At 45.9% G+C, this 22,576-nt stretch overlaps 1 long non-coding RNA gene across 1 annotated transcript; it reads right to left on the bottom strand.

The window, feature by feature from the left end:
* Positions 1-5,950: 5,950 nt before the first annotated feature.
* LOC144942528 (uncharacterized) lies at positions 5,951-18,125 on the bottom strand. Its single transcript, XR_013639389.1, has 4 exons — positions 18,097-18,125; positions 17,204-17,250; positions 6,401-6,479; positions 5,951-6,210 (listed from the first exon to the last, which is right to left on the bottom strand). It is a non-coding gene; the product is annotated as an uncharacterized LOC144942528 (long non-coding RNA).
* Between the last annotated feature and the right edge of the window lie 4,451 nt (positions 18,126-22,576).

Raw genomic sequence — 22,576 nt, forward strand, 5'->3', positions numbered from 1 at the left:
CGTCTAACAATGCGTGCGTGATGACGTCACTACGAGCGGCGCAGCGCCGTGCTTACATTTTTACGCACGGCGCGATGACGTCATTACGCACGACGTAACTCGCCTGACAATGCGTGCGTGATGACGTCACTACGAACGGCGCAGCGCCGTGCTTACATTTTTACGCACGGCGCGATGACGTCATTACGCACGACGTAACTCGCCTGACAATGCGTGCGTGATGACGTCACTACGAACGGCGCAGCGCCGTGCTTACATTTTTACGCACGGCGCGATGGCGTCATTACGCACGGCGTTACCCGTCGTGTCATGCGTGCGTAAATACGTCATTACGCACGGCGTAAACAACGATGACGTATTACGCACGGCGTACCCCGTCGTACGCCGTGCGTGATGTAATGCAGCACGGCACCGTGCTCGTCGGCAGTGATGTGGCTAGAGGGCGCTAAAGCAACGGGACAAAAATAAAGCAACGCGAGTCTCGTTCATTTACAATTTATTGTTCAACTCTGGGATAGCCTAAATCTTCCTCTCTCACCACGACTCGCGAAACCGTTTCAAGTTTATTTTGCGAACATCAGGCGAAGGTACCCAGGAGACCAGGAACACAGAAGTCTCACCGTGCAAGAGTCGCCTGGGTCACCCAAGATGCTGTTGTGTTGTTTTCAATGAAGTACATTTTTTATTTAAATGTTTGCTAGCTCGTACACGACAGCCCATTGCACACAACATGGGGTTACACTCCTAGAAAACTTCAGCAAGTTGTTTATTTCGGATTGTGTCTTCCGTTTGTTGTTTTATTTTTGGTGGCGGCGAAATGAACGAGTGTTTTTTTTAAATTGCCCATCGGCCACCCTGGTTAATACTGCGGTGTGCGTATCAGCCTGTAAATATGCGCTTGCCTGTCTCACCGACAGTGGACGTTGAGGGTCCCGTGATGTTATTCGACGAGTCGGACATGTATGCCGACGTCAAGGTGCACATTTGAAAAACGAGCCACAGATTCCATCAACTGGGAAGACACAAAGCAACACCACCCCTGACTGCAAAACGGAGCTGGACCCTCCTGAAAAGCTCAAAACATTCATCAATAACACGGTGGCCTTGAAAGGGAAAATATGGAACAGGCGACGTTTCGGGCAATGTGGCTTCTTCATAGCACATTGAAACAGATGTAATCATAACAATAAAAAAAGAGAAATACAGCAATATAAGGAGTTTAATTGTGTTGACGTCAGTTCGTCTGTCAAAAGTTTGCAATGTCCTGCAAGTACAAAGCAAGACATGTTCCTGTGTTACAGCACACACGTTACAGGTGGTGCTACCCCCGCCTGAGATGTGCATGCAGCAGGGCATGATGACATCTAACTGTTGAAAGCAATATCTATACTAACACGACCACCGGTCATGATCAATTCACTGCTGGTGGAGGAATGTCTCCCCAAGATGCTCTCACCTGGCAATGGGGAATGCACGACTCACATTAAGGTGACACCAACCACTTCAGACTTAGCCAGGCACACGGTTAACACTGCCAAGCACAGATTACATATTTGTACGGTTGCAATCATTTCACGAAGACAACTTCTTTTCCTCCGGTGCCACTTTTTATTATACAAACTTCCTCCCGTTCATCACCCGTGACTCCGGCGTGTCTTCCCACACTCCGCCACTCTCCATCTCTCCCTGCTCTCTCTCCGCTCTCTCTACAACTCTCCGACTCTCTCCGACCCCCGCTCTCAGCCGCTTCTATCTTTCATAGTTCCCAGTTTCCACTGCTAGCCTGTTCTATCTCTCATGTCTTCTCTCCATCCTCCAGGCGACTCCCCATCTTCTCTCTGACCAGCTCCGACCAGCCCCCAGCAATAATTCAACTCCCTCTCTCACGCTCCCGTATATATCCCCGTCCTCGTTAACTACCAATTCATTAAGCGGCGTCCCCACCGACGCCTCCGTCGTTATCGTTCCAATCTCCCGTCTGCCTGGCGCCACTCCGCGCCTGCATTTGCAGCCTGCCAATCACCGCCAAGCATCTTATAGAGGCTTAATGAGCCGTCTCCTTTTGGCCATTATCCTCCTGCCGCACCTGTTCGTCCTGATGCGACCTCACTTTCCGTAACTCGCACGTGTTTACAATCCCCCCTTTTGCGCGCGTTAATCCACTACATCTATATAAAAGTTAATGTAAGGACATGAACTAAATATATATACAGTAAAACCTTGGATTGCGAGCATAATTCGTTCCGGAAACGTGTTTGTAATCCAAAGCACTCGTATATCAGTTGTGATCACGTGACGCTCGGCAGAAAAAGCGTATATACCAGGGGTCGGCAACCAAAATAACAAGAAGAGCCATTTCTTTCCAATTCGGTACAAAATTCAGTATTTCAAGAGCCGCAATGCATCTGAGTACATACTGTACATACGTACATATCGTCAAGAAGCAGCCCGTAAAGAGCCGCATGCGGCTCCGGAGCCGTAGGTTGCCGACCCGTGGTATATACGTACTACTCGTATTGCAAGACCTCGCTCGTTTATCAAATTAATATTTATTTGAAAAATGTACTCGCAATCTAAGGTTTTACTGTACTGTTTATGTTTTTTTCTTACTAAAGGTAACCAATGAAGATAAAGGCGTAGCACTGCAATTTCGTGCTCACGCCACTGATAGCACAAGGGTCTCCACTAGAGCGCTCTAGAGGGGCCTCTGGAGGCTATTCCAAGTTCTGATACACACGTAGATAACTGCGTGGAACCACACGTCTCTGCCAGCTTCATATTTAACAAGTAAACCCGTAAAAACTAAGTTTTTCACTTTAAATCCTTTATATGCGTGGCGGCTAGAGTCTTCTCGTCCTCTGGCTTGAGATGGCTGCCACCTATGGGTCAGATGATTGTCTGCCAGTATTAAGCAATTGGTAATTAAATATTTAATTTGTTTTCCCTAAACAGTGTAAAATTTTGGGAATTTTTTTTCACGAACATTAATTGTCTCTCACAACGAGTCTGTGTGGAAAATGTCAGCTCGATTGGATCACGGGAAGTGGGTTAAAAAACGACCGAAATATTTGCACGGTCGTAAGCAAGCAAGCACGCAAGCAAGCAAGCACGCAAGCAAGCAAGCAATCACGCAAGCAAACAAGCAAGCACGCAAGCAAGCAAGCAAGCACGCAAGCAAGCACGCAAGCAAGCAAGCGAACTTAATATAAAGGATTTAAAAATACACGCGAGTCACTCGAGACACACAGTGATCGATGGGTAATTTATTCAACCAGTTTACCAATCAGTAACCCAATAACATGAAAACACCAAGCACCATTTAGTTGGTGTCTTGTAAATTGTAGATTGAAAACGTCCCATGTAATAATTGTCAGACTAAAACATTTTGATTCATTGCATGCGTTTGAAATTTCACGTTTTACAGGTCACCATTTCGCACCTAAAGAGAAGCGAAAACATCACGTTGTTGTATCCATTGTACCGCAAATGTCATTGTGGTGCTTTCATGCATAACGGTAATAGTTTTTTTCATGAACTCAATGCTAAAACTTTGGCACAGAGGTCAGGGAGGTCATGGAAACCACGAGTAAAGTCTGAACTAAAATAATTTGTTACAGTGCTTCCTTTATATGCAACACCAATGTCATATTTGCATTTCCAGCACACGATACGGGGCGGAACCAGCCAGCACCGCAGTGGCCGTGGTCGGGGCAAAGTGGAGGAGGGGGGGGAAGATGAGGTGCATCATAGGCTTCTACCTATGCACACCGGGTACCCCATATTGCATTAGTTTTTTTTATCAATTTAAAATACCACAACTTATACTACTTGTATTATGCACCAAGTGTATGCTTTTAAAAAATATTAACCGGTTGTTTTAGCAGTTTTTAAAGTTAATTATATGGTTTACCCCCCCCCGCCCACCTTTTTTCCATGACATATCAGCGAGTTATTATTGGATTCGATATTTGTATTCCTGCACCTCTGTTTGTTTTTGTTTATAAGTAGCAAAATCGTAGCCTTAACTATGTTCCAAAATCTAAATAATGTCATGTTATATATACGGTCACATGCTAATATACAAGTACCAAATCCTATATACCACTTACCAAGCAATAAACCCTCAGAAAATGAAAATGGATACACAATAAAGAAATGGCACAGTGTAGCTGCGCAAATAAAACATTTATTTCTAAAAACTAAACTTGCATCGATTACACAGCACAGCAGCGCTCTTCATTAGAGGTTAGGTGGGAAGCGTTCAGCGGAGGAAGGAGGATCAATCATGTTGTTTTCGATATTGTGGAATGGTGGTGGTTGTGGTAGACGTGATCAATAACCTTCGATAATGTTACCTAGACTGTATCAAAAACATTTAAAAGTTCGTGTTATCAGCAATATGGGTTTTCTCCACTGTTGTAGAACTATGCATTAAAACTAGAAATTTCAAGATAATTGAATTTTAAGGTTAAATTAATGTTTTAAAATGTCAGCGATTGCCTATTGTGTCTGTAATGTTATTGTTATAAATTATATAACCAAAAGTATTAAACTGGAATACCAATTGTTAATCGGCCATTAAATTTACTTTAGTTTATCTTTGTGACTGCAACATTTACATAGTACAGTACAGTATTTCAATCACAGATGTATGCGAGTATTGTAAAGCCATTATAGCACAGTAAACTTAATTACTATTTCACGAACCTATTATAATTATGTTATTATCCCAATCACATAATGGTAACATGGCGTGCATATCGACATGAAAAAGACAAACACAATGGCAATATCTAAAGTAAAGGCATTTACAATCATGGGAACTGTTGGAGCAATTGTGAAAATTTTATTATCTGTGAAGCACAGTCGCTGAAGATTGCAAAGAGTGGACAAGAGGATAGAAGAGGTGCATTGCCCAAGACCGTTTTCGTAAACAGGTAAGAGGGCCTGTAACAAGTTTTAAACTTCACAGAACAGGATGACGATATCGGAAGCTTCAGTGTGGAGTGCAATTCGTATATTCCAGTGAAATATTGACACGGTAGAAGGATGAGGCAAAAAGACTGAACGTGTTGGAGATGTGATGTCACAGAAGAATGGAAATGGTGAGCTTGTGAGAAAGAATTAAAGATGTGCTGAGCGAGAGTGGCTACGAATGGGACTAATGGAGAAGTCTGATGATAAGGTGGAATTTTGCCGATCATATCCTAACAGGGCCAGCAGGTTATATGACACAGTTGAGTCTGAAAAAGGGAAAATGCAAAGTACGAGAGTAAAGGGGAAACAAAACTGAGCAGTTAATGGGATGTGAGCAATCAGGCGGGATTCCATGGCAGAAGCTTTAAGATCGCCAATGACGAAAAGGGTCTATCAGTTATGAAATGGAAAATGAGTATGAAACTAGATAGTAACCATGCTGCGATATTTCAGGCATTGTATTTAAGGATAAATAAATTTTTCAGAACGGTTATTTAAAAGTACATATTTCTTGGTCAAAAGCGCATCTCACAAATTAGTCCAGCATTCAAATTACAGCAACATTGCGCATCCGATATTGGAATACCGTACTGTGCTCATGCTTGGTCAATCATGTAATAGCGCCTGAATAAGATATTTATGATGCAGTCTGTACTGCAGTTTTCTTAACAAAGCCATCTGAAGTCTAGTAGTTAATTAAACAAATAGTATGGATATTTAATCACCGTTGTAGCGATGGGTTAGATGCTGTTGTATATGAATGTTTAGTAGTAGCTGTTGCAGGTACGCTGTGTTCAACAACTCAAGCTTAAGCAGCTGAATTGATCATTTTCAGTGCATGAGAAACATCGCCGAAGGTCTGACCTTCACACACATTGCTCACAAACATCTCCACAAACGAGTATTTGACGTTTCCCATTGATTTGATTCGATCCCAAATGGCACTCACGATGCTTTTCAATGCACTGCCCAACAGCACCACGGGGGTAGCGACCACCAAAAACAATGCGGAAATCCCGAGAGATATAATGTAAAAGATGACATTGTACACAAAATAGAAGAATATGCGGGCCGTGAACTCAACAAGGGTCATGAGAACCGACAGCCCTTTTCCATGATAAATATCTTTAATAGCTTGGGAAATCAAATTGCCAACGGCTTTGAAGCTGTTTATTCCCTTATCTTTCACCGATTCTGCGATGTTTCTTGCAACGACTTTGACTCCAGCTTCAACTGCAAAGACAGGGGGGGGGAAATACTTGGGACAAAAGCGCTAGTGCTGTGTTACGGTATCCTACAGCAGCAAAGAGTCCAGCTTTAGCTACGTTTTTGTACAGTTAATATATGCGTTTATTGAAAAATCCAATACACATAGGATACATTTTCATAAAAAAAAGTGGTGCTGTAAAATATCGATGCTTACGTTCTTTGACCAATTTGCCGACTTTAATATTTTAAATTTTTTCAATTTCACTTTGCAATTCTTGATTTTTTCCCTCCACCTGAAAGCAAAACCAAAACAAATGCAAATCATGATTAATAGCTGTTAAGTGTCGGGTTGCCGAGATATTTTTTTTTTACAATGCAATACATGACTCAAATAATCCGCGATCCCATAATTCGCTAATCCCTGTAATTTGCACATTACATACTATTTCACTCCAATTTATAACTATCGCAATATCAGTTCCCCACGACGTAATTGTACTTAGCAATGTTATTGTCTTGTTTTTTGTGCTGTTGCAATGACCCAGGTGGGATGAGAAACTTACCTCGTGCGTTATATACATAAAAAAAAACATTTGGAAAACAAACCTCTACAAAGTCAGTCTCAACACACTGTGTAGTGTGGCTATTTCTTCAATTACAACTCTCTACAACAACTCTTATACTCGCTACCCTAGCGTCCTCCGGCTGGGACCTAGGGGAGGCTAGCTTGACCCACCGCTGGCTCGGTGGGTCCCCTGACCACTGGTCGCGTAGAGCCTTAGCTCTCACAAGAGCTGGAAGGCTGGGAGCCAGGGTCCTGCCTGCCAGGACCTATTCTCCCCTTGACCGCTGGAACACTGAGCCTTAGCTCTTACAAGAGCTGCAAGGCTTGGTCCAGGATCCTAGCTTCTTCAGCCGGGCTTCGGTCTTCGTGTGAGGAGCACTGGTGGACGCTCCCCGCGCTCACCCTTTTATACCCGTTTGTAACGGTCCTTATCCAATCCCACACTCCCTCGTGGAACCCTCTGATTGGTTATTTACATTCCGTCGTTTCGATCCTCTTTCACCTCATCTGACCCCTGGCCGTTGGTCTGGCGGGAATCCGTGTTTACGTTCCGCTCTCACCTCTCCCTGACCCCGGCCGTTGGTCCCAGAGCGGTAACACTGCATTGCCCCTCTGATACATAGTGGCCCCGCAGGTTACCGAATAGAGTGTCTAGCACCTCTACACATCTGTTATTGTCTTTCAGGTCCTGCAGAGTGAGATACAGTGCTTCAAGAGCTGCTTTATTGGACATCGTCCATTCATCCCAAACAATTAGTTTGCAGCTCTGCAGGATCTGAGCTAAACCTGTGCCCTTGCTGATGTTACACACCAGATTATCTGATCAGTTCAGATCCAAGGGCAACTTAAAAGCTGAGTGGGATGTTCTTCCATCAGTCAGAAGAGTAGCAGCAATTCCTGAAGAGGCGACAGCAATGGCGATGTGCTTTTCATACCAAATCTTGGCAAGAAGTAAATTGATCAGAAAGTTTTGCCAGTTCCTCCTGGAGCATCCAGAAAGCTAATTCTACCAGTATCTCTGTCAACCATATTCACAATTCTGTTGTAGGCTAGTCTGATCCTGTGACAACAGAAGTACAGTTTTGGAAATCTTCTGTGCCAACTGGGTGGCAATGTAGCATGTTACTTGAAAAATTTCGCTGCAAGGCCTCTTGCATCACCTCTTTGTGGCACAGGAAGTCCAAGTTGCAAATGCTGCACATATGTTCCGACCATAGACATGACCTTGTCAATAAACATTAGTACTGCAAATTTACATTAGAGCTGTCTTGTCTAGCCCTTTGCAGAATGTCCTCAGCTATATAGTGCTTGTGAGTTTCCCACAACAGCCTGGGATGTGAGGGAGAGCAGGTTGTTATAGGAACAGCAACCAGATTTCTCAATTTGAGGGCAGATTTGGTTGCTGCTGCTTCTTCCAGGCTAGCGTTCCAGTGGTCATCATTTTCTCTGGCATGCCTCATGAAATGCTCCAAACAGGATGTCATTAACAGTTCTCAGGTCCTGGAAGGTTTGGTCTGTTACCGAGTGCAAAAGTAAGCGGAGATAAAAACTGGGATGGACTGTGTAAATGCGGCCTAGTGCTGCATGACAGAAGATTCCAGGATCAGGAATCGTTATGCCACGTTTTCGTCTCTGCAATATTTTGTTTGGCTGCCAGATGTAGTATCTGGGCACCTGCCAAAACAAGTGTCCGTGCAAATTCACATTGCTGACAAAGCTAAAAAACGCAGTTAGAGTTGTAGTGGAAGGATTTTGTGCTTTTTTTTGGGCATTTCTACCATTGAAGAAGACACGTTGACCTTTTTCCAAGTGGACACTTAAGTGTGTAACTGCGGGGTACTGCCCATGAATTGGAAACTCCAGAATCCTCTGCGATGCTTTGGAAAGAATATTCACCTGCATGAGTTATCTTATGCAATACAATATTCCAATTCTGGAATTCATTGTTAACTATAAGAATTGCAACCTAATTTGTAGTCGGGGCATTTAAGCGAGGCTCATGCACACCAGCAGGTGTCCTGTCTGTTCTGATGACAACTTTGTACTTATCTGTGGTCATGTTTTCATTGGCTGTTTTGAACTGTTTGAGATAGGGATTATTTTCATGCAACATGTCCTGCAGAGCCATGCCCACATCAAAAATTAGGTCTGGAATTTTGCTGTCGCTGTCTCGCCTATTCCTGTGCCTCCCATGAAGTACATTTTTAGGAACTTGTGCTGATAATTGGGAAGAGGCAGCAAGCAGGGAGACAATGTTGTGGTCGACTTAAACTTTAACTAATAATTTGCCATACTTCTAGATTTTAAGTTTTCGTGACTGCAAGGATTCATACTCTTCGGTTTTTTCGGTAAAGTCACGTAGGTAAAAAATAAAATAAATGAAAACAACTAAATTATATCACGACGTTTCGGGCGCAACACAAGCGTCCTTCTTCAGGTGGGGACAACGTAGCAAAAGCACAACCGCTCAAGTGTGTCTAAGAGATGGCTGTGACGAGGAATTATATAGTCGCGGGGGATGGAGGGAGGGGAGGGGCCATGGTGAGTGTGGGGGCGGGGTGTGGGCTGGGAGGTAACGTTGTGAACACCGAGGGTGCGCTGGGAGGCAACGCATGGAGCTCAAACTGAAGCTTTGTGATGCAGATGGCAGAAGCAGATAAGCAAGCTAAGGCTAAGCAGCCTTTTATTATGCTGCCGGGGGGCAAATTAGAAATGCACAAGCTAAAAAACAACTGCTGCCGTGCAGTTTACTGCTAGACAGCCAGTTTAGATTTGTTTTCATAGACATATCCATATTCCCAGTCTGTTGCCCCCAGCTTCACAGACTACCATCACCATTGCCACACGTTGTTTTTTAGCGCACCCACATAGTGTCCTGGCTGGGGATTGCCTGGCACATCGGGTTTTATTCCGAAGGGCCCCTAGAAGGGAAGTCCCATGGTTTCCCGGTGCCAGGAGATTGTCCGACCCTCACAGGACAGGTTACATTATGGTGCCCCTAAATTGGCTTTATATTGTTATGGGCGCAGGAGGAAAAGGTTCACTGGGCCAACCACAATAAGTTATTCACGATGGAGAGGTGGAGGGTGTAATATTTGGCAAGAAGGGCAGACCCGTAGGTTAGAATTAATGAGCACGGGAGAACAATGGGTGAGCAGAGCAGCAGCAGCAGACTCGTGGCACTCCATGTAGACGGCGCAGGTAAGCACGCGATTGTCTGCGTGGTACGACGTCACCCTGGGCCTTTGAAGTTTAGAGAATAAAAAAAGTGGCCCCGGACGATTTTCGGGCAGTTGTCCTCAACCTCCGGTCTGTCAAGACCCACTCCCTGCCATCCTGCCTCCTCGAGCCACTCGCAGCATAATTTGGATTGGAGGGCAGCCGACTTTGTGGAAACACTACCCACAAGTGCACAAGCGCATTGGGGAGAGGTAATGCACCCCCTTGGCCAATGCTTCTGTGCATATGACCTTGAGGAGGCAAAGGCGGCATTAAATGTGTGCCACCGCCAGCCAGGCGAGGACCTCTGCAACTACGCCGAGGACGTGCCCTTGCTAACGCAGAGCGCACACCCGTGGTACGCTGCCGAAATCATTGAGGATCTCGCCGCCGAGAAGATCCAGCAATATCTGACTGGCACCTCGTGGTGGCAGCCAGGCCCTTGTTGAGCGCGCACATGCATGCGTTAAACTCGCTAATGAGCGCGCGCAGTTCCGAAGGCTGGGACGGGAGTGCGCCATCGCAAGCCTTCTTCTAGAGGAGGAAGAGGAGAAGAAGGAGCTCGCCAGGATGGTGAGGGGGGAGGGCAAGGGATCCTCAGGGACCCCGTGAGACAACCCCAGAATGGGTGGCAGGACTACAGACCGGCATAGGGGATATAGCAGGCCGGGTGACCCACGTAAGCGAGCAGGTGACCCAAGCACACGAGGAGGTGACCCAAGTACGCGGGGAGGCGAATTGAAATATGGACAAGCTGTGGTCTATAGCGGAGACAGTCCAGGCCGAGGTAGGGGGGGATAACCGGGCGAGTGGCTCAACTAGAGGCAGAACTCGAACAAATGCGCACTGGGAGGGGAAGGGAGAGTGAGCAATGGGCCTCTAATGGGGCCACCGTCCTTCCCCATATATAATTACAATAAACCCCCCCCCCCCGCCTCAAATCGTTGCACCTGATGAGTTGATGAGTTAATGACGTCACCCTGCTGCTGCTCTATATAAGAACGGGAGACAGATCAGAGCCTCACCATTCTGGCGAATTGCCCGATGATGCTGGATGCAATTACCAGCGAAACGTCGTACTCAAAAATTGTAAATGTTGTGGTTTCACGCTTCAACACACCGGTGGGCTAAAGCAGTGAACTATTTGTCTTTTGTCAACGTGACACTTTTTTACTGATTGGCCTTGTCGGGTGGTGGAGGGTTACGACACATTTATAAATAACGCGATCTAAACCCAAAAACGTTGATTATGAATAATATTGGTCGCTAAAGCCTACGTGTTAAATTGTAATGATAATGGCGAGCGAGTGACCCCCACACAGATGCCGGCAACAACACCCAAGAACGCGGCGACTTCGGGCTACTGGCTGCAGGAGCTGATGGCAGTAATCACGGGGACCACGTTGCTTGTGGAAGGGCACGTGAATAGGCGGCGTACCTGGATTCTGCTGGACACGGGGGCGGATGCCTCACTCGTGAGCGCAACACACTGCAGCGTGGTCGGGGTTTACATGGGCTGCCTACAGGCCCCGGATCGCATGCTGCACACTGCAGGTGGAGCTGGGATGGGATTGCTGGGGAGCATCACCCTTGAGGTCCGTCTCAGACACCAGGTGTGTACCCAGGAGTTCTGTGTGTTGAGCGTGTTATGCCACAAGCGTATTGCAGGTACCGACCTCCTAGATAAGTTGGGGCTCAACGTGCAGCCCCGCCAGCGATGCACCAATGTGGAGGGCAGCGGGGAGCGGATTCCGTTCTTGGGACAGGAGCCAGGTCACCCCTTCTTCGAGCCCGTGGCCGCTATCCTGGCATCGGCCATTACCATTGGCCCCCTCACGGAGATGCTGTTGCCAATAGCAATGCCCCCCACCGATCCCTCTCACTGACCATCGGGTGAGGTAATGTTGACTCCTCACCTGGATTTGGCGGCACGGTTTGGGGTTGTAGGGTTTGCTACGTTGGTAAACGCTGACGGGGGCAGGCTGTTTTTGCGAGTTTTTAACCCCCACAGTATCCCAGCAATGCTGCGATGGTGCACCACGGTAGCCACAGTGTACCCCCTGCACGCACGCCACTCTAGCAGCTCGATGTTCGCCCTCTGGGCTGAGGACCCCTGCCGCCCCGAGGACAACAAGGACCTGGCATGGTGGGTCGGTCCGACCCCCAGAGCAGAGGTCGTTCCCCTGCTTGATGCGCTGCAGGTACCCTGGGCAGATTTACTTAAGGGGGAGGCTGATCAGCTGCGAGGGCTACTGCGGGAGTACGCCGACGTGTTTAGTGAGCACGATTTGGATGTGGGCCGAACAGAACTCGTTAAGCACCAAATTGACAGGTGCAGCCCGACCCATTAAACTCTCTGCATACTGAATGGGCACACCCGAACGGGCCCAGATTAAAGAGGCGGTCGCGGATATGCTCCATGATAACATAATACAGCCCTCAGCGAGCCCCTGGTCTGCCCCTGTTGTACTGGTGATGAAAAAGGATGGGTCGACCCGGTTTTGTGTTGATTATCTAAAGTTGAACGCGGTTATCCTCGGCGACGTCTTCCCCATCCCCCGCATCGACGACACCTTTGATAGCCTCGTGGGGGCACGGTATTTTTCCACCCTAAATCTAGTGTCTGGGTACTGGCAGGTGGAAATGGCGGAGGAGGATCGGCCAAAGACCACATTTACCACCCCGATGGGACTGTTCGATTTCCGAGTACTTCCGATCGGACTCACTAATGTGCTTGCGACATTCCAGCGGTTAATGGAGTTGGTGATGCGCGGCTTGCAATGGGAACAGCGCCTAATTTACCTGGATGACGTGATAGTGTTCAGTAGGTCCCTGTCTGAGCACTGGTTCAGGTTACGGGAGGTGTTCCAACAACTGCGAGAAGCCCATCACAAGCTCAAGCTGCGTTAGTGTCATATTGCACAGCGAGAGATTGGGTACCTTGGACACCGTGTCAGCGAGGCAGGGGTGCGAACTGACCCGGAAAAGGTACGCGCCGTAGTGGAATGGCCACGGCCGAGGAATCTGATGGAGATCAGGTCATTTTTGGGGCTAGCCACTTATTATTGTCGATTTGTAAAGGGATTCAGTGAGATTGCACGCCCCCCTCATGCAACTCACTTACCCTAAGAACCCCTATCACTGGACGGAAGCCAGTGCTAGGGGTCAGACGGCAGGCTTCCATACTCCCACCCTGGATTTCCCTGACTTCTCCACAGATTTTTTTCCTGGATACCGATGCCTGCAGCAGTGGGATGGGCGCTGTGTTGTCACAGGTGCAGGATGGGATGGAGCGGGTCATCGCATACGCCAGCCGGACCCTGCGTGGGGCCGAACGTAATTATTGCGTGACCCATCAGGAACTGTATGCCGTGATTTTCGCGTGTAAGCAGTTCCGGCCGTATCTGTATAACAGGAAATGTCGCGTGTGCACTGACCATTATGCTCTGCAGTTTCTCCTCACATTCAAGGATCCACGGGGGCAGATGGCCTGGTGGCTGACGCAGCTGCAGGAGTATAACATGCAGATTGAGTACAGGGCCGGATGGACGCATGCAAATGCGGACGCATTGTCAAGGTGACCAGCAGTGTGCGCCGACACGTGGGCAGAGGAGTCCTGCCCGTGCTTCATGGGGGGACACTGCCGACAGGCAATGGTCCCCCTGGAACGTCCTGAGACTAACCCCCCTCCGTTGCGAGAAAGTGCCGTGTCTGCCACAGAGGTCCCTGCGGAAGGAGCCGGGGAGCCCGATGGGCCGCTCGGATCCACGAGGACGTCGGCTGTGCATTCCCGGGCCTGGACGACGAGCAACTGCGACAGGCCCAGCAGCTGGACCCGGACCTGGCGGCGGTGGAGGCAGCCCTGCGGGAGGAAAGGGTCGCCATACAGGGACCCTGGAGTGGTTTGTAAAGAATGGGGGTGGTGCGGGAACTAACCGAAGACGGGCAGCCGGGGTGCATCTGTGTTCCCGCCCAGGTGCGGCCCCAGCTGCTACGGCTGTTGCACGACCACCCGCTCGGGGGCCATGATGGGGAACAGCGCACTCGGCAGACCCTGTGTCGCCAGTATCTCTGGCCCAAACTGACGCAAGACGTGGCCGCCTGTGTAGAGGGCTGCCGCGCTTGTCAACAGTGTGGGCAGAAACAGGTGCGGTATCAGGTTCCCCTGAGGCCGTTCCACCCTGCGAAGGTTTCAGGTCTCTATTTTGAAAACTGTGTAAATGCATCCTGGCAACCAAATATGGTGGAGCTTGGGTAAGCGGAACCAGGTGACAGGGGAGGAATGAGAAGAGGAGGCATAAGGGACGCGCGGGGCTGCCATGCGGCATAGTGAGTATGAGTTTAAACATTTGGTTTGCTGTATTGAGGGCCAGAGGGGCCTGTAATAAGCCAAGTAGTGACAGAGGAAAGTTTCGGGAGTGGAGCAAAGTGTCAGGTTAAAAAGAAACATAGCGTAGGGTTTACACCATTATAACATCATTTGCCAGTAAAAAATATGATAATTGTTTTTTTACCCTTCTATCTGACAACAAAACTGACAGATAGAAGGGTAAAAAAACAATTATCATATTTTTTACTGGCAAATGAGGTTCCAATGGTGTAAATGCTTACCCCGAGCTCTCATACTCTGATGGTGCATTATCTTTGAGTTGTGCGCCTTTTGGCATCATCTGGTCCAACCCATTTGAGTCTAGGCTCTAAGGAAAGCTGTCTCGGGTGTGGACCAATCAACTTCAAGGACAGTGCACATTATCAGAGTTATGTTTTTTGTTTGCATTATGACTGCAGGTATTGTGGTCTATGTAAACATGACTCATAAAAAAAGGTGTCAGTTTTGTTGCCAGATATAATGGTACAAAACCAATTATCATAGCGTAGGGTGTCAGATCTTCAAGACGCGTCACGGCCGTGGTGTGCCGGGTGTATTGATGAGGCGGCCATTTTGTCGTGGAAGTGAAATTTCGCTGGTTAATTTTTGGACGAGGCGGCCATCTTGAAGAGTACAGTCTGAAGTTGGAGCCTGGAGTGGTGGTTACAACAACTTGCTGGCCTGTGAGAGCGATCGACTGGGGTTCTGCTGTTGACTACTGGTCTGCTCACCAGTGTGTCATCCCAGCAACCATTGCCTTGGAGCCAGGAGTGTTGGTGATGGCAAATTGCTGGCTTGCGAGCACAACCACCTGGAGTCTTACTGTGGACAGCAGTTCTGTTCACCTGTTCGCCACCCGGTATTGGATCGTCACAGAAAACCACCTGCCACTGCCGTGAAAGTAGCTCTCCAAAATGCTGAAGACTGTGGGACCTCGACAGCTGGGAAACTCGCGGGTAAGAAGGGAGGTGGCCACCTGAGTGCTGTGAAGTTGTCGTTGGAACGTTTTATTTAATCTGTTCAAGAACTGGGGGAACACTTAATACGTACCCTGGATGGTTGCTCTGCAGTTGTCACCCGTCAGCGTTCGTATTTGAAGAAATCCGTGAAATCGGTATTGTCAGGTTGTTGTAGGATTGTGTTGCTTGTTGTTGCTGTTGTTATGATGGTGATTTGGGTTGCTATAACATGCTGGTGATTTTCATTCCCCCGGGGAAGTAGCAAACTTGTCACCATTCAAGAATTCAATAACTATTACAAATTGAATTCAAAATAAACGCCATTATTTTGCAATATACTGGCATTGATCCTTGTTATATTCCACACGTGGTCATTGGGTGCGTCCCGTGAAACAGGGGTCCCACCATAAACTAAACCACAGCGGTGCGAGTACTGAGAGCAAAAGCTCATGTCGCAAAAGGACGCACCGTTACAAGGGGCTGATTACCTCAGAGACACTGAGGTATTTAGGAGAGGGGTGAGTGGGCGTGATGACGTCACGACACCTAGAGTGTGAGGTGAAGGAGAGTTGTGAAGACCTCAAGCGACACTGGGGAGGTGAGGCAGAGGTGTGATGACGTCAAGAGACACTGGGAAGGTGGAGGATAGGGATGATGAAGTCACGCGACACTGGTGAGGTGGAGAGATGTCAAGAGAAGCGGTAGTGGAAAACATTAATTTCAAAAATATTACTAAAATAATGTCAATAAATCAAATGTAATTTTCCAACACGTTTACATGAATTAAGATTAAAAAAAATATTAAATTGTATCAAATATAAATACCACATGCTAAAACGTACATATTCTCCATCCTTTTATGACAGACGTTTCTACGGCTTATTGCTAGTCTATGTAAATAACGCACATGCCCAATCAGTCTTTATTTTGTGCCAATATCACCCTCAATAAAGTCGGCATCAGTGGAAATTACAGCAGTAGGCAAAAGAGCTACTAATAACAAGGGTTGATATAGATGAGGGAGGGGGGGAGGGGCCAAGGATAGAGAGGGTGGGGGAAAAGGTGGCGTGCTGCAAACTCGACATGCACAGCAAATTTCCGAGTGAACAGGGCTGGGAGTAAGAAACTGGAGATGCGGATATGAAGGCAAACTATAAAGTAGTTAAGGTTTTACCAGATTAATACATACTTCCAATGATTGCTCAATTTGTATCCATCTTCTCGGTTGAAGTTATGTCTATGTTTATATATCTGGATGGCTTCATGAACTAACCTTTGATAGTAGCCAGACGGCTTGCAGAGCACCTTGGTCTCAGAGAAAACAATATCATGAGCCCACAGCGTTATGGCAATGGTCGGCAACGGTGGAGGAATTAGTTCTGCCGTGTTTCAAATCTGACTTGTGCTCGCGGACACGGTCAGAGACATGACGTTTCGTTTCCCCAATGTAACAATCACCACAGATGCAACTTAGTTTGTAGACTCCCGGGTATTGCAAGTCAGGAATGACATCCTTCACAGATGGGATTAGATCACGGATTTTGTGTACTGTTAAACTGACCCGTTACGACCTCAGCGGCTAACACCGACTGAGCAAAACAAAGTGCAACCGCACACAACAAAATATAAATAATAAAACATGTACGTGGTGAATAAAATAAATAATAAGTAAATAAACCGCTTTTTTATGTTATGGTGTCAAAAAGCTGTCATTACATTTTCACATATCCGACATTTTCACCTATCTGCCTTTACCTCAGTCCCCAACTAAATGGGATATGCGACATTTCACTGTACGATATTGAGTTAAATACCAAAACCCACGTTTACAAATAAAAGCTAAAATCAGGCATGATGTATTTTGTCAGGAATAAAAAAAAACATTAATTAAAATGAAGCGCTTACCTCCTTGAATTCTTTTTCACTGTATGTTTTTTCATCCTCAGAACCGTCTGCAAATAAAACAAATGTGTATGGCACATGTCATTTTCTTTTGGTATTTATGTTGAACTTCTTTCACACCGTACCTTAAAAACCGTGCTAATCGGAGGTGCGGTACATCCAACATTGGAATCCAGTGTTGGATGAAGGACTTCCCATGTTGTGTCAGTCATGTTTTTTTTTTAAATCAGTGCGGATTGGTATAAAGCAGGCTGCCATGACCGGTTCAGATATATAATTTACCACCAATGTTAGCCGTGGCCCAATAATCGAATTTAGGTATTTGAGTTGTGCCACCGTTTTACTTAAATCTGTGTCACGTGTACCTCATACTCGTGCCGAGAGGTCGTAATTATTTGGACACTGCATCACACGCTTTCAGATGTACTTATGCGGCCATCTGGAACGCTCTTCCTTCCAAGATTAGGAAGCCAACGGAACGGAGCTATGCACTTTTAAACCATCTAGATTGAAAACGAATATCTTTAGAACTGCTTTTTGTATTTAGTTTGTTGTCCCTCCCATGCACCTCCGATTAACACGGTTGGCTACGTACGGCGCAGAAGTTCAACACATATACATTACATTCAGTAAAAGCTATCTCATAGATTGTTCTTGCAAGACGGCTGGCCAGTCTCAGAGTAAAGTGCCCTCTAGGGTGGCGCTCTAGAGCTCCCACTTGTAAGGCTGTCCAACAGCATGAGCATGAATGTGAAATTAAAGTAATGACAGAGGCCAACTTCTGTTTTTAATAAAAAAAAAGCACCTTAAAGAAAAATGCTGTTTTTCCCCCAGTAATATATCTCCTCCCGTGTAAATAAAAATGCATAGAGCCGTAAATATATGTGATTACAAACCCGGAGATGCCCGCTTCCGACATTCGTTGGTAGACATCTGAAAAGTATAATGAATTGCATCTGGTTACACCTTTCATTAATACAACAAATAAATATCCTTTAAAGGAACACAATTGTGTGTAATACAAGATAAAGGTGGTGCAGCCCTGCATTGGCTTGCCAATGTTACTGCTCGCGGACAAGCATATAAGGTGCTAGAGAAAGCTCCAGAGAACCCTACTTGGGTGGTTTTGGCCTATTCTTCCACGTTGACCAGATTTCTTGGAATAGATTGGAGTAACGTACCCACACTTTACCCCACCGCACCCGACCAGCTGATCGACTAACTGTGCTGTATCGATTTGTACTGCTGGGTGGACCACAGGCAGTGAGGATTTTTTAAAATCAGAATCGGGATCTTTTTTGACTGGAGGAATCCCATGAGCTATGACGCTTTTTTCACAGATGCCCAGTAAAGGACTTAAGAAACGTGCCCACTTTTAAATGCCGGGCTTGGAAGCACAAACTGGGATCTGTAGATTTAAATTCCATTATACTAACCAACAATACTACAAAAACTCTCCTGAACCCCTCTCGTGGCTAGCAAATCTCCTCGACATTGGCATTTAGCTCTTGAAAATATTTCCACATGCAAGAATATAATTATAAGATAAAGACAAAGTGGCCTCTCCTAAACGGTGTAGGGTGCAATGTATATCTTGAGTAATTGGTTACATTTCCACACATCTCTGGTGGAAATATGTAATTTCTTAAATATTTATTTAGCCTTTAATGCTATTCAGTAAAATCGTCAGGTACACTTTTCATTAACAAAGACTCAGAAACAAACCCATGCATTGTTATTGATATTGATACATTCCAATAATAATGCTAGAAACGGGGAAAATCAAGCAATGACAAAGTAGGTGATAAGTATATATTTTTTTAACTATTGTAATTAAAGTAAAAAAATGTTAAGATAAATGTACGTGGAAGTATTTTACCTCGTGTTGGAATTGTCTCGAGGCTTGGAAGACGAACAAATGCAGCTGAGGAGTCTGGACCGTCTGCGTAATCTCGAAGGCTATTTATACTCTCTCCGAGAATGGAAATTCCCTGTAACCAGATACGTGCCATAGCCTTTGTGATACTACCAACATTAAAGTCACCCACACAGCACACCACTACTGAACTCACCACACAAAACACCACTACTAAACTCACCACAGCTCACCTACACCAACACTAAACTCACCACAGCTCACCTGCCCAATACTAAACTCACCACAGCTCACTTACACCAACACTAAACTCACCTACACCAATACTAAACTCACCACAGCTCACCTACACCAACACTAAACTCACCACAGCTCACCTACACCAACACTAAATTCACCACAGCTCACCTACACCAAAACTAAACTCACCTACACAATACTAAACTCACCACAGCTCACCTACACAATACTAAACTCACCACAGCTCACCTACACCAACACTAAACTCACCTACACCAATACTAAACTCACCACAGCTCACCTACACCAACACTAAACTCACCACAGCTCACTTACACCAACACTAAACTCACCTACACCAATACTAAACTCACCACAGCTCACCTACACCAACACTAAACTCACCACAGCTCACCTACACCAGTCTGTGTCTTTATATTCATAGTATTGTTGTTACTTTGATGAATTTTGTAATTTCATTATGTTTGATAAGCATCTTGGGATGTTTTACATGAATTGTTTTAGGAATAAAATTTTTTCATGATTATTATATTAACCGTTCAATAACATCATGGGGAACAGATTACAAAATAATTTGCATTTTACGAGCAAATAAAAAAGTGTATTATATTTCACTTCTTGGTGAATATAATTCTTTTTTTGTGGGAGGTGGCAGCTCATTCTCATTTGAGAAATAATATCCAGAGAATCAATGCAACGAAAAGTAATTTAACATCACGGACACGGACACCCAGCTGGTGCTGTAAGGTGGTTTCCCTAAAAAAGTGGAAGTTTCGAGGTGACTACACGAGGTTCGTTTTAAAGACGTGAAAGTGTACATGGTGACAATGCACTATGTACAATGGCTGGACTCTGTGTCCCCGAGTGTTATTTAACAGGACCCTGCGGGGTGGGCTGGTAGGAATAATACTTAGTACCGGTACAGGGATATCGACCGGGTATAGAGGAGTTAAAGAAAAAAATACTGTATTCTAGTGTAACGTTAATTAAAAGTGTTTGTTTTGACAAGAAACGCTGTGAGATTTAAAGACTCGTAGTCTTTCATTTCCAAACGATCACATCTGAGATTAATTGACCACCACCTTCTGCACTAGGCCTCGCGAAGCCTGCTGCACTAGGCCTCGCGAAACCTTCTCTGCAGTAGACTTAGCGAAGCCTTCTGCACTAGGCCTCGCGAAGCCTCTGCAGTAGGCCTCGCGAAGCCTTCCCTGCAGTAGGCCTCGCGAAGCCTTCTCTGCAGTAGGCCTTGCGATGCCTTTTCTGCAGTAGGCCTCGCAAAGCCTGCCGCACTAGGCCTCGCGAAGCCTGCCGCACTAGGCCTCGCGCCGTGCTTTTCGTGCACAAATAAGGCGATTAAATGTATCTCGTCTCTGTGTTAATAAATGTATCTTGTCTCTGTGTTAAAAAAACGTGCTGCGTTTCAGTAAAGTAAATTTGAAGCGAAGTTTAAAGTTTCGCCGTGAGGCGTCGGAAGCGACGGCCATCTTGTTTAGTTCACAGATCGCAGGGGGAGCGGGCGGCCATCTTGTCGGACAGACGGACGGACGGACGGACACATTAATCTATTGGTGGTCTGGTCCACTTCGTTCCTACCAGTAAAAGGTCACCTATTTATTATTTCTAACATATTTTTTTGTTAGATCGCGTAAATATGTGTCGTTAAACCCACCACCACCCGACACAGCCAATTAGTAAGGTTTGTCACGTAAACATAATGTTGTGGCTTTGCTCTCCCAACACACCGGTTTGCTGTACTAGAAACGAATTGGCATGTTGTTTACTTGACAACCCTTACGAATTGGCTGTGTCGGGTGGTGGTGGGTTTAACGACACATTTTATATATTTATAAGCGATCTAACCTAAAATAAACCCTGTATTATGGATGATATTGGTCGCGCAAGCCTACGTGTTAAACTCCTTGTCATTTATTGTCAAGTATGCTAGGGCGGGTTTACACCTTCGAGTGAGTTCCCCCCGGACACATTTTTCAAACATGTGTCCAACAAACACGTGTGCACCTCACCGGGCACATGGTACTGCTGCTGCACAACTCAGCATGTTATCACCGCCACAGTTCGAGTCTGTGCGTTCCTTAACTGGGCAAGATCTCCCCAGTGGGATGCCCTTGGCTCACCTACAGCACAGCCAAACTCACCACGTAGCTCAACACTACTCAACTCCCTACACAAAGCACCAGTATTAAAAGTCACCCACACAGCGCATCGATACTAAACTCACCACTCAGCTCTCCAACACAAGTTCTAAACTCACCACGCAACTCACCTAAACAACTTTATATGCATATATTTATATTCAGTGTTGTTATTTCTATAAACTTTTTAATTTCACTACGTATGATAAGCACCTTGGGATGTTTTACGTGTTATTTGTTTTGAAAGAGTTTCTCATGATGATTATTATTATTTTGTATTCACCGTTCAAGAACAATGGGAATAGATTCCAGAAATTATTAACATCGTATTTTACGAGCAAATACGTTGAAAGTTAAAAACGTCGATAAGTGTATTGCATTTCATTTCTTGATATAATTGTTAGCTTGGGAGGAGGCAGATCGTTCTGAACTGAGAAATAATATTCATACAGTCGGTGCAACGGAAAGTAATTTGAGATCGCCGACAAACACCCAGCAGGCGCTGTTCGGTGCTTTCCCTGAAACAGGAGAGGTTTCGACGAGGTCACTGCATGAGGTTCGTTTTGAGAAGTGAAAATGTACCCATGGTGATAACTGCATACAATGGCTGGACTCTACATTCCAGTGTCATTCATAAAGGCAGGTCCTTATTAGGTGTCATGTATGCTATGGTGGGGTTTACATCTCGGAGTGGGTCACCCTGGACACAATTTTCAAAAAACGTGTCCAGCAAACACGTGTCCACCTCACTCGGCACATGATCGAGTTGTAAATAAATAGCTATTATCCATTAAAATACTATTTGTATACAATAGTGGTTTCCCTAATTGTTTTTATCGAGGTCACTACATGCCGTTCGATTAGAGACGTGAAAATGTACGCGTGGTGACAATGAACAGTTTACAATTGCTGGACCCTATGTACTCCAGTGTCATAAATGTTCAGCTACTTATTTATTTTCACGTATGCTAGCGTAGCCGGTGTGCCTGTGATGCATGGCACGCATAATACAGGTAGGAACAACAGGTTCCACACTGCCCACCAGGGATTATTTGTCTGTCTGTCGTGCATGGCCCCGCCCCACCA

The sequence above is a fragment of the Lampetra fluviatilis genome, chromosome 27, assembly GCF_964198595.1.
Source record: "Lampetra fluviatilis chromosome 27, kcLamFluv1.1, whole genome shotgun sequence".
In the NCBI taxonomy this organism is placed as follows: domain Eukaryota; kingdom Metazoa; phylum Chordata; class Hyperoartia; order Petromyzontiformes; family Petromyzontidae; genus Lampetra; species Lampetra fluviatilis.